The sequence below is a fragment of the Macadamia integrifolia genome, chromosome 14 (genome assembly GCF_013358625.1).
Source record: "Macadamia integrifolia cultivar HAES 741 chromosome 14, SCU_Mint_v3, whole genome shotgun sequence".
In the NCBI taxonomy this organism is placed as follows: Eukaryota; Viridiplantae; Streptophyta; class Magnoliopsida; order Proteales; family Proteaceae; genus Macadamia; species Macadamia integrifolia.
The window spans coordinates 6799597-6813529 of record NC_056570.1 but is presented as its reverse complement, the minus strand read 5'-3'; the positions used below and the strand labels follow the sequence as shown (position 1 = coordinate 6813529).

At 34.6% G+C, this 13933-nt stretch overlaps 1 protein-coding gene across 3 annotated transcripts in view; it reads left to right on the top strand.

Annotated features, from left to right (window-relative positions):
• The first annotated feature begins 9000 nt into the window (after positions 1–9000).
• LOC122061850 (DNA-directed RNA polymerase IV subunit 1) overlaps positions 9001–13933 on the top strand; it is a 47973-nt gene continuing 43040 nt past the window's right edge. For 2 of the 3 annotated variants that reach the window (XM_042625354.1, XM_042625353.1), the window contains exons 1-4: positions 9002–9195; positions 9291–9356; positions 9525–9539; positions 9639–9714. The gene's annotated coding sequence lies outside the window, so the exon portion shown is untranslated. Of the gene's footprint in view, positions 9196–9290; positions 9357–9524; positions 9540–9638; positions 9715–13933 lie in introns of all 3 variants that reach the window. The other variant, XM_042625355.1, reaches the window with a different exon arrangement.

Genomic DNA, 13933 nt, shown 5'->3' with positions numbered 1-13933 from the left:
TTTTTTACTTCTTCTTCTTTTTTTTTTTTTTTTTCAATCATTAGATTGAGGAATATTATGTCAAAAAATTTATTTATTTATTTATTTATTTTCTATGTCAAAGGTATTATTCCTCGTTTCCTCTTATCTTGTCATTTTAACCAATGAATGAATATATGAAGATTGGCCAATCCAATGCCTAGGATAGTGCATGCAGTTTCTACTTGAAGAGTAAGAAACAGAGAGTCAGTGGATCAAGTCCTATCCCATAGGTGTGTAAATGTGTATTTAGTGCCTCCCTCCCCTCTCCCTATCACCCCCCCTACTCCTATAATGTGTGAGTAAAGTCCCTTGGGCAATTCTTTATAAATAATTAAAAACAAAAATCAATGTAATCATCTACAAAGGTTGCATGTCCTATATGATAATTGGAATAAGTTTTCCTTCACCCACTATATTAGGATTTATAAATCCCTACAGGATTTTAGCATGTTCTCAAATATCCTCTCGATATTTTCTGTGCACATCTTAAGCCTCATGATTAACGAATCTCATTCATCTTGGGCACAAGAAAACTCGATCCTTGGTAATTTATCTCGAATCTCTGACAATGTGAATCACACATGTGTGGGCTTTCTATTGTTTATTTGTTTTTTTTTCTTTTTCCTCCAAAAAAAAATTGATTCACATTTATGTATCTCCTATCCTACACGGTCAATGCTTCAATCCTTCCATTGGTGCACGAGAATTGAATATTCTTATTAAAGGACTAAAGTATTTACCATTCAAGATACGTGATTAAATATGGAAGCTGACCTTATTTTTTCTAATGGTTTATGCATTAACTTTATCTCATACATACTTTATATTTTGTTAAGAACATGATATCCATGATTAGTGTATAAAATGTCCACTAAGTACAGTGTATATTAGACAATTCTTTATAAAGCAACTTAATACCCATTTGCCAACGCCCCAAATTGAAGCACGACAAGGGTGACAAGAATCGGGATTGAATAAGCCAATCCGGCTCGGCCGATCCTTGCAGGGGGAAACCTAAGAAGCATTATTATTCTTATTATTATATATATATATTTTTTTTTACCCCGAATATTATGTGGGACCTCGGAGAGCTCCTAAGATATTATTAGAATAGAAAGAGACTACAAGAGGAAACATAACCCGCCTTACCTCAACCCAACAAACAAAAGCACTTGCACTCTCAAAGCACAACCAAAAAACCCCCAATGAAAAAAAAATGACATTAAAAATATCGGCCACCAAGCTTTGTCTTCCCTAATGATTTGGCTAAGGACTCTACGAAAATGTTGGGCACCAAGAAAAATTGAATTCGTACATGAAGAACATGCCAAGTTTGTCAACCAATCTGCCGCTCTATTACTCTCTAAAAAAGATAAATATATTCGAGTTCGAAGAGAGTCATATAGAGTCATAACATCATGAAATCAATACCAACAACTCCATAAATCACAAAACCTATTAGATAATGAGTTCACAATTAAGTAGTAGAATCAGATCTAATCAAAAAATATGAGAAACCCATATCCATACATAACCTTAAACCATCGATCAAAGCACGCATCTCAGCCACAAAATTATAACAAATATCATAGAAACTAGAGAAAGCCGCAAGAATCGTGCCATCTTTATTTCTGATAATACCTCTTCCTCCACTAATACCAGGATTTCTTTTGCTCGCACCATCGACATTTAACTTGACTGATGTTACAGGGGGAAGCCAGAACATGGGAATTGAAACTCTTTGCCTCGACATGGGAGGATTAATATTAAAAACATACAATGTTGGGATTAATCCATGCCATGGTTCTACCACTCGGATTGGATCGAGTTTGATATCGCTTGAATCAGATAATGATCAATCCTCAAACCCGATACATTTATACAATATAAGGGTAAAAAATACTAAAACTGATTTTTATTAAAAATATATGGATAAATCTATTAAATACGATCCAATTCAAATCAGTATCAACCATAATCGATCCCGAGTTTTCTTATCAAGATGGATCCAAAGTCGGTTCATGATCCGTTTTCGAGTTTCATGAACACAATCATGGATAGTATAAGTCTATAGGTTTACTCAGGTACTAACCTGAGTTGGATCCATTGCCACTTGTGACTAGATGATGCAATTGCTATCATCATCACCATTAAGCGATAAGGAATATATATATATATATATATATTATATGTTTTTTTAATTATAGATTAGAGAAAAAATATATATATATATATATATATATATATTTTGGGCAACGTGTGCACATTCTCACTTAATGAGATGTAAGGTCTATTAGGGGTGTCAATTCTTAAACCGAAGCGGTAAAATCGGCCGGACCAAACCGATAACAACATGGACCGAACCAAACCAAAGCCTTATTGGGTCGGTTCGGTTTGGAGTATTGCAACCCCAAAACCAAATCGAATCGCACTGGAAACCGGATGAACCCGAAACAAAACCGAAACCGGCTCAAAACCCATACCGAAATTGAAACCAAACTGGTAAGAAACCGAAACACTCCAAAATTCATTAAAAAACTCAAAAGTTGCATAGTTTTGTAAACATTTGTATGGAAAGTCGAATTCGAACTAGACCAAAAACCAAAACCAACCCAGTTACAAATCGATTTAAGAAACCGAAGACAAACCGAAACCAAACCGCATCGAAATCGAAACCAAACCGAAACCAGAATTTCCTTATTGGTTCGGTTTCGGTTTCAACTTTCCCACACCGAAACCGACTCAACCCAGACTGAAACTGAGCCGAACCGACTGATTGACACCCCTAGGGTCTATATTGAAACATTCTCTTGTTTGGGTCTATATGGGTTCTAGGGGTGTCAATCAGTCAGTCTGGCTCGTTTCGGTATGGGTTGAGTCGGTTTTGGTGTGGGAAAGTTGAAACTGAAACCGAACCAATAAGGAAATTCCGGTTTCGATTTGGTTTCGATTTCGGTGCGGTTTGGTTTCGGTTTGTCTTCGGTTTGTTAAATCAATTTGTAATTAGGTTGGTTTTGGTTTTTTGTTCAGTTTGGATTCGACTTTCCGTACAAATGTTTACAAAACTATGCAAATTTTGATTTTTTTTTTTTTTTAATGAATTTTGGAGTGTTTCAGTTTCGGTCCGGGTTTTGAGCCTGTTTCGGTTTGGTTTCGGGTTCATCCTGTTTTCGGTGCGGTTCGATTTGATTTTGGGGTTGCAATACTCCAAAACGAACTGACCCAATAAGGCTTCGGTTCGATTCAATCCGTATTGTTATCGGTTCGGTCCAGCCGATTTTACCGGTTCGGTTTAAGAATTGACACCCCTAATGGGTTCTATCTTTCATGGGGATGTTATGATTCTTTAAACTACCATTGTCATAGCTTGCAAATTTCTTTCCACATTGGCATTTTAGAGGCGCTATTTTCATATTTTATTTTGGAGAAAAGGTTATGTAAAATGTAGCATAGCTTCTATATCAATATAGGAACCAGTGGGAGTACATATGGAAGCATCAATAATTGTGAGATTTTCATATTTTATGTGGAGTAGGGTGATTGTTTCGTCATCCCATGTGCCTTGGTGCAGTGGTTACACTACCTTTTATAATTATTTTTCTCTTTATTTTATATCTTTTTTCACTTTTTTTACTTTCATCTAAGCAAATCTAAAATAGGAAACTTGGTGCTTTGATGTTAGCGACGAGGGATTACAAAGGGCACGTCAACTGACCAACTTTGTGATGTGAGTGTGATGGTGGAGGAATCATTGATTTAACCACATTCCCCAAAAAGAACAACCTCCAGATTTTCAAGACCGACCAAAAAAAAAAAAAACATATATATATATATATAATAATCATAATAATACAAAACAAGTTGTCAAGCATAGTTACAAGACAGAGTCAAACATACTATTTTGTAATACATTTTCTTATCTCGTAAGTATAGGCAATTTCTTAGAAAACAAGTAGAACAATTGTCTATCGATAGAATGACTTGTTGCATTTCATGGTTTCAAATGTTGATATCGCATTATTGAAACTTAGACTTTGAAATAGTAGAGGATAAAGTATTCTTCTCTGGTTCTCTCATTCACTTATACAACAACTAGATTTAATTGCTATTTGTTACTGATGAATAAGAAGAGGCACAAGCATGTCATGCCTGACAAACTCATCCCGAGCTAGGGTCAACAAATAGTGAAGGAGACGGCCCTGATGTTATGTTGGAAAAGTTGAGTTGTATGCTTTTAAAACCCATCCCTAACCAGGGTCAACATATAGTGAAGTGGACGGCCCCAATGTAGTTTTGGCAAAGTTGGGTTGCATGCGATTAATTTATTGATCACTATCTCTTTTTTTTTTTTTTTTATTATTATTATTATCATCTTATTTGTATCATTTTCCCCTTATCAACACCGGTTATTGGTATGGTATCAATATGGTTAGAACCATATTGTGGTGGAGATCACCATCTGCTATGAGAAGCTATCTCTATGATGGTGAATGAACTTTTTTTTTTTTTTTTTAATGGTTGACATTTTTATTAGATTTATAATTTTTTTTAAGGATATGGTTTCCTAAAAGGCAACATGGTCACTGCATGCATTATAATGAGGGGTCAATAGAAACACCAAAAGAAGCATCAACAATGGTGGAATTTTTCCTTTCATGAGTAATGGGGCAAACATTTGCCTTCCATTGTGTCTAGGTGCATGGACGTTGTTTTTTAGCTTATTTTTCCTTTTTCTTTAAGATAAAAATTATAATCATAAATGGGATAGAGTTATCATGTAGCACAGTTGGAAACAAATGGCTCACCTTAGAAGAAATATTACTTGGCCATCTAACTCCTTCTCTATCAAGATTCTTCATTCATTTTATTCATCAATGATATAGTTGAAGTTAAAGTCTCAATATTTCTACTTCTCAAGTGCTCATAAAATTATGGGAAAATAATGCTTGTCTAGATGTATAGCATCCATTGACGCCTCTCTGTCTTTCTTTATTTCCTGTGAAATGTTACTATATTCCAACATTTGAGTTTCGTTTCAAAATGAAATTTTGACACAAAAATAAAAAATTATGATTTTAACACAAAATATTATTTATGAAACAAAATCACTACCAAACGCAGCCTTATTGTGCAGTTTGGGATTGTAGGAATCAATACAAAACCGAAACTGACTTGACCAAACAAAACCAAAACATTAACCAGTTGCCTTTGATTTGAGCTGACATATATAAAAAAGCTTGATTCAAGCCAATCGAAACTGGATAGGCCGGACGGTTTGACACCTTACCCATGGGCTTCGCTTCCAAAGAAAAGTCCATATCAGGTCCAATCGTATTCAACACTTTCCATTCCGGGACGTAGAACCCATGGCGCTATACCGTACGGTACGGTCCAATGTAAGTGCACTTATCTTTTTAAGGACATTACCTAAAAATCCGTTACGAGTGCCGAGTAATCATCCAGTGTCGCTTTCCATTCTCCCGCACGATTCACACAGTCAGAGAGAACGTGCTTTCCTTTGTAACGCTTTTCTTTTTTACTCCGTATTTCGTAACGCTCGTAACGCTTTCCGCTGCGGCCAGGAAAACGTGTGAAAAGGATATTGTGGAAAGAGAGTTTTCCTTGGAAAAGCCGAAGTGAGAAGGCAGCTGCGCCGAACCTATTTTTCTCGAACTTCGGTTATGCACAAATCGGAAGTAGCTTGTCCTTTCGCTTTACCACTCTTGAGTCTTACTCTCTCTTTGCGGGTTTTGACTCTTTATATTTCTTTAATTCAAATGACAAATTAGGACTCCCTTCTGGACCGATTTACGACCATGCCATTCTAAATTATTGTTTCTAAATTTACCTTATTTTTTATGATTTGCCGTTTATGGTACTGTCCTTTTTAGCTTTCCCATTCTGGCTCTTACCAGGTTCTTACTAGACCTTTTCCATTCGTTATTTCAGAAGATTCAAACATGTTTTATATTTACCTTTTTTTTTTTTTATTTGAATAATTTATAATGAAATAAAAAAAGTTATTAATTTACATAATAAAATAAGGAGAGTGATCCTTGGTATGACATCGATGGTGGTGTAGGGACACAGGAAAAGTAGAAATCACATTTTGATACATTATCCAACATGGGGATTTTGTTCCATTCTTGTTGTCCCATTTATGATTCCTAGATCATAAAATTTCTCTTCATAAATTAAAACAATAAATTTCATGATAAAAATTTATACGCCTAATTCTACCATGTGGAATGATAAAAAATAAATAAAAAATGTAAACCCAACCGTTGAATATCTAGGAGATGATTTGGATGGATCACATGTTAGATTTAATACCTAAATTCAATCATTTACTCTCATTGTGTAATTTCATAAATTTCTGTAATAATTTATATAGTCTATTGTACCTTCGCCAAATTCCTAGATTTTTCAATGACTTTTTTTGCCACATGGCCGACACCATTTGAGTAATGGTAGAAATAGTCACTTGACCATGGCTTAATTATATGAATAGATGAATAGCTTAATAAGAAAACCATTTTCCCCATTTAATATATTCATCAAATTTTTTATCTTGTTCATATTTTTCAATCATCATATAGAATTATACCTAATCTAAGCACAATTTTTCCTATGTCTTGTACGCAAGTTCGAAAATATTTTTTTTTCCACTGCCGTTAATAATGTTGTCTTTATGATTTATATTTCAAGTAAATTGGGATAAATATTTAACTAACACAAAATAAATAAAAAAGCAGTACTCTCAAGTTTTTTGGGGATGAACTCTCAAGCTATATAATTGTATATTCACCCAACTGGTGTGAAATGAGATAGTTTTGCACTGGTAACTCACTCTTTTTATTGAACTTATATGATAATGCTGCAATTGTTGCTACATTATGCCCAAACATAATAGATATTTTATAACTGTATAGTGACAATTTGGTTGGCATTAGCATTTAAAAATGTTGTTCAATATGAAGTGGAAAGGGCCATTACGAGGATTTTTGTTTTTTAGTGGGGTCTTGTTTCCAATGGTGTTGTAACCAACATAAAAAAAGGGGGAACAATTTGGATAACTTCACCAAACAAAGTTGTGAGAGACATGGGTTATAAATTCAAAGACGACATCTCCTGTCCGAGGCCTATAGATGATGTTAGTAGGGTATTAGGGAACAATGCAAAGGTTTTATCAATTTTATAGTGTAGGTGGCATTGACTACCATGAAAAAATTCTCCTAATTTCAATACAAACATGCGGCTTAAAATCTTTCGAGAACCTATAAAAGTAGAGATAGTGACTTATTTAGTTATTTTTTTGTTCTTGAAAATTGACTAGTAACGTGAGTCGCAACTTTGTGACCTTAGCAATTTTAAGTGAGAAACAATTGAAGCGAACGTTAGAAATCCCGAGGGTTCTAAATATCATTTGGAAGTGCATCTAAAGTTTTAACGTTTTTTCTTTATAGAAAATTGTCCTTCACCCATGGTAAAAGAAATTCACGATCAATTGTCAGCACCCTTACTATATCGTTCGAAGTTGTTCTTACCTCCTAAGTTTGATTCAATGATTATTAAGGTAGGGATTCACTACACCCATGGTGGATGGAAACCTATTGAAATTTACCATTTGATTGGATTTAGAGAAAAATGTTTCAAACCTTTCTAAGGTGAGAACAAATAAATAGCAAGTAAGAGTTAATAAAAGGGTCGAGCATTAGACATACACTATGCTTCCTCACATTTATTATTATATTAATTATTTTAGGATAAATTTATGTATTTAAACAACACAATGAGAGAGAGAGAGAGTAGTATACCTTGCTCTCTCACAAGACCTTCTTCTTTAATAATAATAATAATAATAATAATAATAATAATAATAATATGGGCAAAGATTGCCATGATGCCTGAATAGGTACCATTTTTTTTGTTGTGTTAAGTGTGAAATTTCATTTACATTGGCATCGTGGAATTATTTTTCTATATTATTCACTTTTCTAAAAGTTTAATCATAACATTAAATTACCTTGGATGATTTTTTTTTTTTTAAATATAAAATATCACGAAACTGTTTGACAACGTTTCATTTCTACCGTTTATGAATTTTTTCTCAAAAACAGATAAATAGCCTAAAAAACGTTTGATAAAGTTGTTATGTTTTACCCGTTTATAAAAATATAAATAAAAATTGATGCCTATTTACAATTTTAGAAATGACTTTGAGAAAACAAGTCAAACTTGTTTCATCGTTTATAGAAATGATTTTGAGAAAAAAAAAATGATGTTGTGCTCAATAAATCTCTCAACTATTTAAACATAAAAAAAAGCAACCGAACATTCTCCCTTTTGAGCATCCAATGATATTATCAAGGTTTTTAGTAGTATTATGTCTGTAAAAAAGTTTGAAAAATAAGTTTATCAAATACTAAAAAATTTGATTTTACTTTTAAAAAAGTAAAAAATCGTTTATGATGTTTCTATGTCTAAAAATAATAAGAAAATTATTGAATGATTCTTATCTTTTCACTTCAAATGTCTGGAAAGAGCAAAAAAGTTATCAAATGGTACTTACCTTTTCACTGCTGTTTCCCATGTGACCCTAGGGTTAAAGGCGTTGGTATAAATGTATAATGGTTATATAATGGGGAATGCAATGATGGCTCTAGATCGTCCTCACCTTTCATGGAGAGAAATCGTTTTCATTAGAGTGGGAAGCGACAAAATGACCCCTCGTTGTCTCTCTTACCTTGGGTGAAGGAAAATTTTTTATTTGCTTTTAATTTGAGTGCGCAGGTAAGCTCGATCGTCTTTTATATTAAAAAAAAAAGAATTATAATAATGGATTACAGGTGTCAGTCTTTATTTTACTGGGCAGGAGGTCGTAGGTGTCAGTCAAACCAGGTCATTAGTAATAACTCTTTTTCACTTGGAAGTCGATAACGTAATTTAAGAAACAATCTGAGGGTATGAAAGTCTCTAGAGTTTAGACTCTATAGATTGAAGCGGAACAGAGTCTTCTCTGTCAAGAACTCGGCGATTTCGCTTTTAGTAAACAAACCGACGGCGCTTGAGTTGAGTTCGACGTTCACGCCGATTGTTTGTTGGCTCTGTTTTTTTCTCAGTCTTTCTGCTTTCCTACTCCCAAGAGACTGTTTTTTCTCTTTTGGTTCTTAGGTAAACTGAGATTTTTAACGCTTCTTTTTATAAATAAATTAATTTAAATTAAAATTCCCTCCTTTATTGTCTGAAGATCGAAAGTCTCAATACAGAACTTGTTTTTGGAGAATCCGTTGCTTCGAATCAAGAGAATCGCTTCAACATTCTTCTCTGAACAGGTTTTCTTCATTTCTAAACTATTTGATCTTTCTTAATTGTTGTTTTTCTCGAATTTTTTTTGTTTTGTTTTGTTTTGTTTTTTGTTATCTTGCATGTTTGATTTCTGTTTTTGCATGGCTTCGTCATCGATGAAATTGCTGGGAATCTTGCATTTTCGTGTGCTTCAGAGTTTCATTGTTTAGGTTTGCTTCGATTATGGGTTCTGTCTTTTTTTTTTTTTTTTTCTTCGTTACGGAGAGTTTTATTTGGGAAGGTACTGATAAATGATTGTTGGATTGTAGCTCTCTGTTGATTTAAGTTTACAAGGATTGGACAATGTGCGTCAGAATCTAGGTGTATTATCGGTTTTCGGGAAAGGTATCTGTTTCAGCTTGCTCTGTTTACTGTTTCTTTGCTAGAATTTGGGGAGCTTTGGACAATGCTGTTCAAAGGGAAGAGCTAATGAACTGATAGATTGAGGAACTATGGTTCATGTTTCTAGTGATAGATCACAAAGTTGCCTGGTAGTGGTGCATTATGTTTGCTGAATACCTTCTACATTTTTGCTTGTTTATCGTGGCCAGTTCTCTCTCCCAGTTTGGACACATTAATTGTTTAGATACCGCTAATACCGCGACAATGTGATTACAGAAACCTGCTGCCATTTTTTTTAATGCTCCGATTGTCTGCTGGATCCTTTTATTTATTTATTTATTTTTTTGAAAAGCAACTGCTGGACTCCCTGGTGGTTCCTTCGAATTTTCTCATTTTTGGATGATCATCTCAGAATTTCCCTTTTTGTCATCTTCCTTAAAAGTGTCTTACTTAACCCAATGATTAAAATCTGATGGTTTTCTATCTGTATTACATGTCATTTTCCATACTCCCATTTATTGTATGTTCATGTTTTATTGGCAGCATCGCCCTATCCTTCTCCCAAGAAAAGAAGGAAGAAGAACAGAAGTGAAAATAATTGAGATTTTAGTTGTCCAGGGTTGTGCTTTTCATTGGATGTGATGCAAAATTTTCAAAGAATTGAATGTAACAACTTGTTATTAATGAGTAATTCTGCAATCTTCTAATAAGGAATTCCAATTAGTTAAAGCTGATACTTGGCTTTCAGTAGTCTGGAATGGAAATTATGTTAAATTAACACCTGTCATACAGTAATCTACACATAAAATAAACACAATTGAATGAATCAAGCGCAAAGATTTTACATATTCCATAACTTAAGATGGATTTGAGTCAGCCCAAGTTTTAGCCTTCATCTTTAAGTTAAATAATGTTATTATAGGGTTCTAAATCTCTCAGAAGTGGTCCTCTAAGTTATCCATCAGTTTAAATTCTGTGTTGCATTTTCCTCTAGTTGAGTTTCATTGTAAGGTGTTGTAGTTTTATGATCCCTTACATATAGGTTTCCTTTGCTCATTTAGAAATTAGTTTCTTGCACTATCTAATACTAATGGTTCACACAGTGTAATAAATGTCCATATTCAATTTGAGCATTTTGGAGATGTTAATTAAAATATTACTAAAAATAAAATGCAGAAATTTTTTTGTTTCCAGTAAATAATATTCTTAAGCTCTGCCAAAGAAAGCTTTTTCAGTTTTTAGGTTTAGTTTTGACTCGTAAATTTGGATTATCATATTGTGATGTGATTGAATCTCTAATGATGCCTGTCTCTCCTACATCTCAATGTTCTAATAATGTTTGTTTGTTTTTTTTTTCTCTTGGTTAAATAATAATGATTGTTTCATGTGCACCTATAGTGCCATTCTTATGTCTTATCTAGGTTTATTGGTTCTGTAAGAGAGACTAGCGCACTTGGTAGAGTGTGGAGCTAAGAGCCCATCCTACGAAAACATTTAGTAGGGAAAAGGCTGAGTTTGCTGTTGAGATAGTAAAACAAACAATACATCCTCTGCAAAACATTTATTAGGGAAAAGGCTGAGTTTGCTGTTGAGATAGTAAAACAAACAATAACATCCTCTGCAAATAACAAAACCTTTTCCTCTCTTTTTTTTTTTTTTTTACCAACAAGGATTGATCTGTAATGGTCCTGGCCAATCTGATGATGTGGATATTATCCTATAAATTTGTATCTTGGTATGGGCATAATGATTCCTCCTGGGGCACTGCCTTATGTCAACCTTGATCTTGGTTTTGGGATCAGACCTGATGAGATCACATATAGAGGTTAATGAATGTAATGGTTTCTTATATATAACTTAGTTATGAGCCTAGATAAACAAGGTCTGGAGCTTGTTTAATCGTGAAAAAACTGAGGTGCTCCCAAGTGACCCTGTTTTCATGTGCAAGTTGTCAGATCAATAGCCTCGCCCTTTGCCATGTGGCAGAAAGAGCCATATTATGCAAGCTTGGTTTATTTAGCCAGAAAAAAAGAGAGCCATTTTTTATGGGAGAAATGTCCAATACATTGAGAATTATGATGATTATGCAGAAGTAGTAGCATGTGTATGACTAGTAAGGAAGGGCTTCTTATCAGATGGGTTGTCGGGGTTTGCCATTTTAACCCTTCTCATGCCAAACAACTCCTGCACTTTGAGCTTAAGGCTATTGATGACAGAGAAGTTACAGGATATCTCATATTTATTGGGATGCGTTGGCTGGGTAAAATGCCTAGCAAAGTGATATAAGCGACCCTTGAATTCTTGTAGGTGTAAGTTTAGTGGGTTTCCTATAGGGGCTCTACATTTTCCATGTCATCCTCCTTAATGTTGTGAATGAGTCCACTTGAACTTTTGTTGTATTAGAAAAGCAACCTTTTGTGCAAATTTTTCTGAAGGCTCAGTTTGTTTCCAGGTAAAATCCATGTAAAAGGAAATATTCAAGTGTAAAATCAGTACAAAAAAGTGAGAATTGACTTGTAAATTTTCATTTTAATGGCTTGTACAGTTGTACCTAGAAATAAATAGAGCCCAAGTCTCCCTTTGGTATAGAATTTTACCTTTAGTATATATTACATGTGAATTTGTCAGGAAGTTTTCAATAATTGTATGTAAAATGTAAAGTCAAAATTATGCTTGAATATATCCAGTAAATCTTTGTGTTTGTTTGGCCTTTTGAAGGCATTTTGAGCTGAACCTTTGAGGAAAATGTTAATTTGGGCAATTTTTACCAATTTATGTGGATAACTTGACAACCAAAAAGCTAGCTAATAAGGGGGTACCCTTGTAAATTTTCTACCTTTTTTTTAAGCAAAGGGAGAAACAAGCAATGGAAAGTCAGATTTTTTGGTAATATTTTCATATTGAAGGCATTTTATGTGGAAACTAACAAGTCTATAAAAAAAGACAAGAAACTTTGATGGACAAAATTTGGAGGACAAGAGTTATATTATTGGATGTACAGTTGAATGGAAGAGCCGAAGAGGAGAATTTGAACGTGACCAATCTGGAGGGTTTCCCTTTGTTCAACCCAACCGTGTCTATTTGGGGTTTGCTAAATGAATCTTGAAGCAGCATTCAACTCCATATTGGACATTGTTTTTCAGTCGAATCAGAACCTGCTTCTTCTTCTTTACCTTTTTTTGTGCATTACTCAACCGTCTCAGTAGAATTTCCCTTACCTTTGCACCTGTAGATGGTACCACAAAGTTCCCCTGAATGCATTTATTACTTTTTCTATCCTTTATAGTCTTGTCCGTCGCTTACCTTCCCATGCCATCTCAGGTACACTCATCTCATGTAGTTTTTCTTGATAGCCCAACATTTGGTCTACTCCCTAGGGGATTCTTATTCTGATATCCCTCTAAAACATCCCCGCAATATTAATGGCATCTGTTGATCACACACCATTCCATGAGGATCTCCCCACTTCATCCCTATCTGATCTAATTCTTGGGGAACATCCTCATTGATCTCTCTCTCCTCCCAGAAATCCTTTTTTATAGCCTTCTATAGTCCCTTTGTGCTCTTGGATGGGCCTGTGGTTGCCTAGTATTGTCATCTGCTCTCCTTGCTCCTGACCCTGTTCTCTAGCCTATGGATCCTCAGGTCTCGAAACTGCTGCCCTTCAGAAGCTGGTTATAACTTTTTTACTGTTGTGTTTTGAAATCTTCCCTCTTGGGTCAGTTGATTAAAGGCACAGAGCTCCTTGAACTTTGTATAGTTAGAAGAAGGATTTAATGCTCAAAATTGGGGCTTTCACAATTTTAAAAAGGCATTTCTTAGAATGAGTTTTAGGTAAAAGAGACCTGGTCAAGAATCTACTGCTATTGTGTTGGAGGTTGGAAAGAAGCTTCACCCCATAACTCTTAGGGTTGATTTTCTTTAGGCCACTTTTGTTAGGTGGGCTGAGATGTGAGACCACCTTGGGGGTAGGTAGACATGACCGATTGGAAGAAGGTTGATAGTGAAGAAGTTACTCTGGCAGAGAGATAGTCCTTTTCTGTTGCCAAGACAAGTTATTGACATGTTTTACATTTTCTTCTCTTATGTCCTTATCCCCCTCTATTCTTCTATCTGTTTCTACCTGTTCCCTTTTTGGTTGCTATGTGGAGTATTACATTTCTGTTTGGAGAGACTTAGTGGAGGCATGTCTAGCTGAATTCTTTTTTTCTTTTTTTTTTTG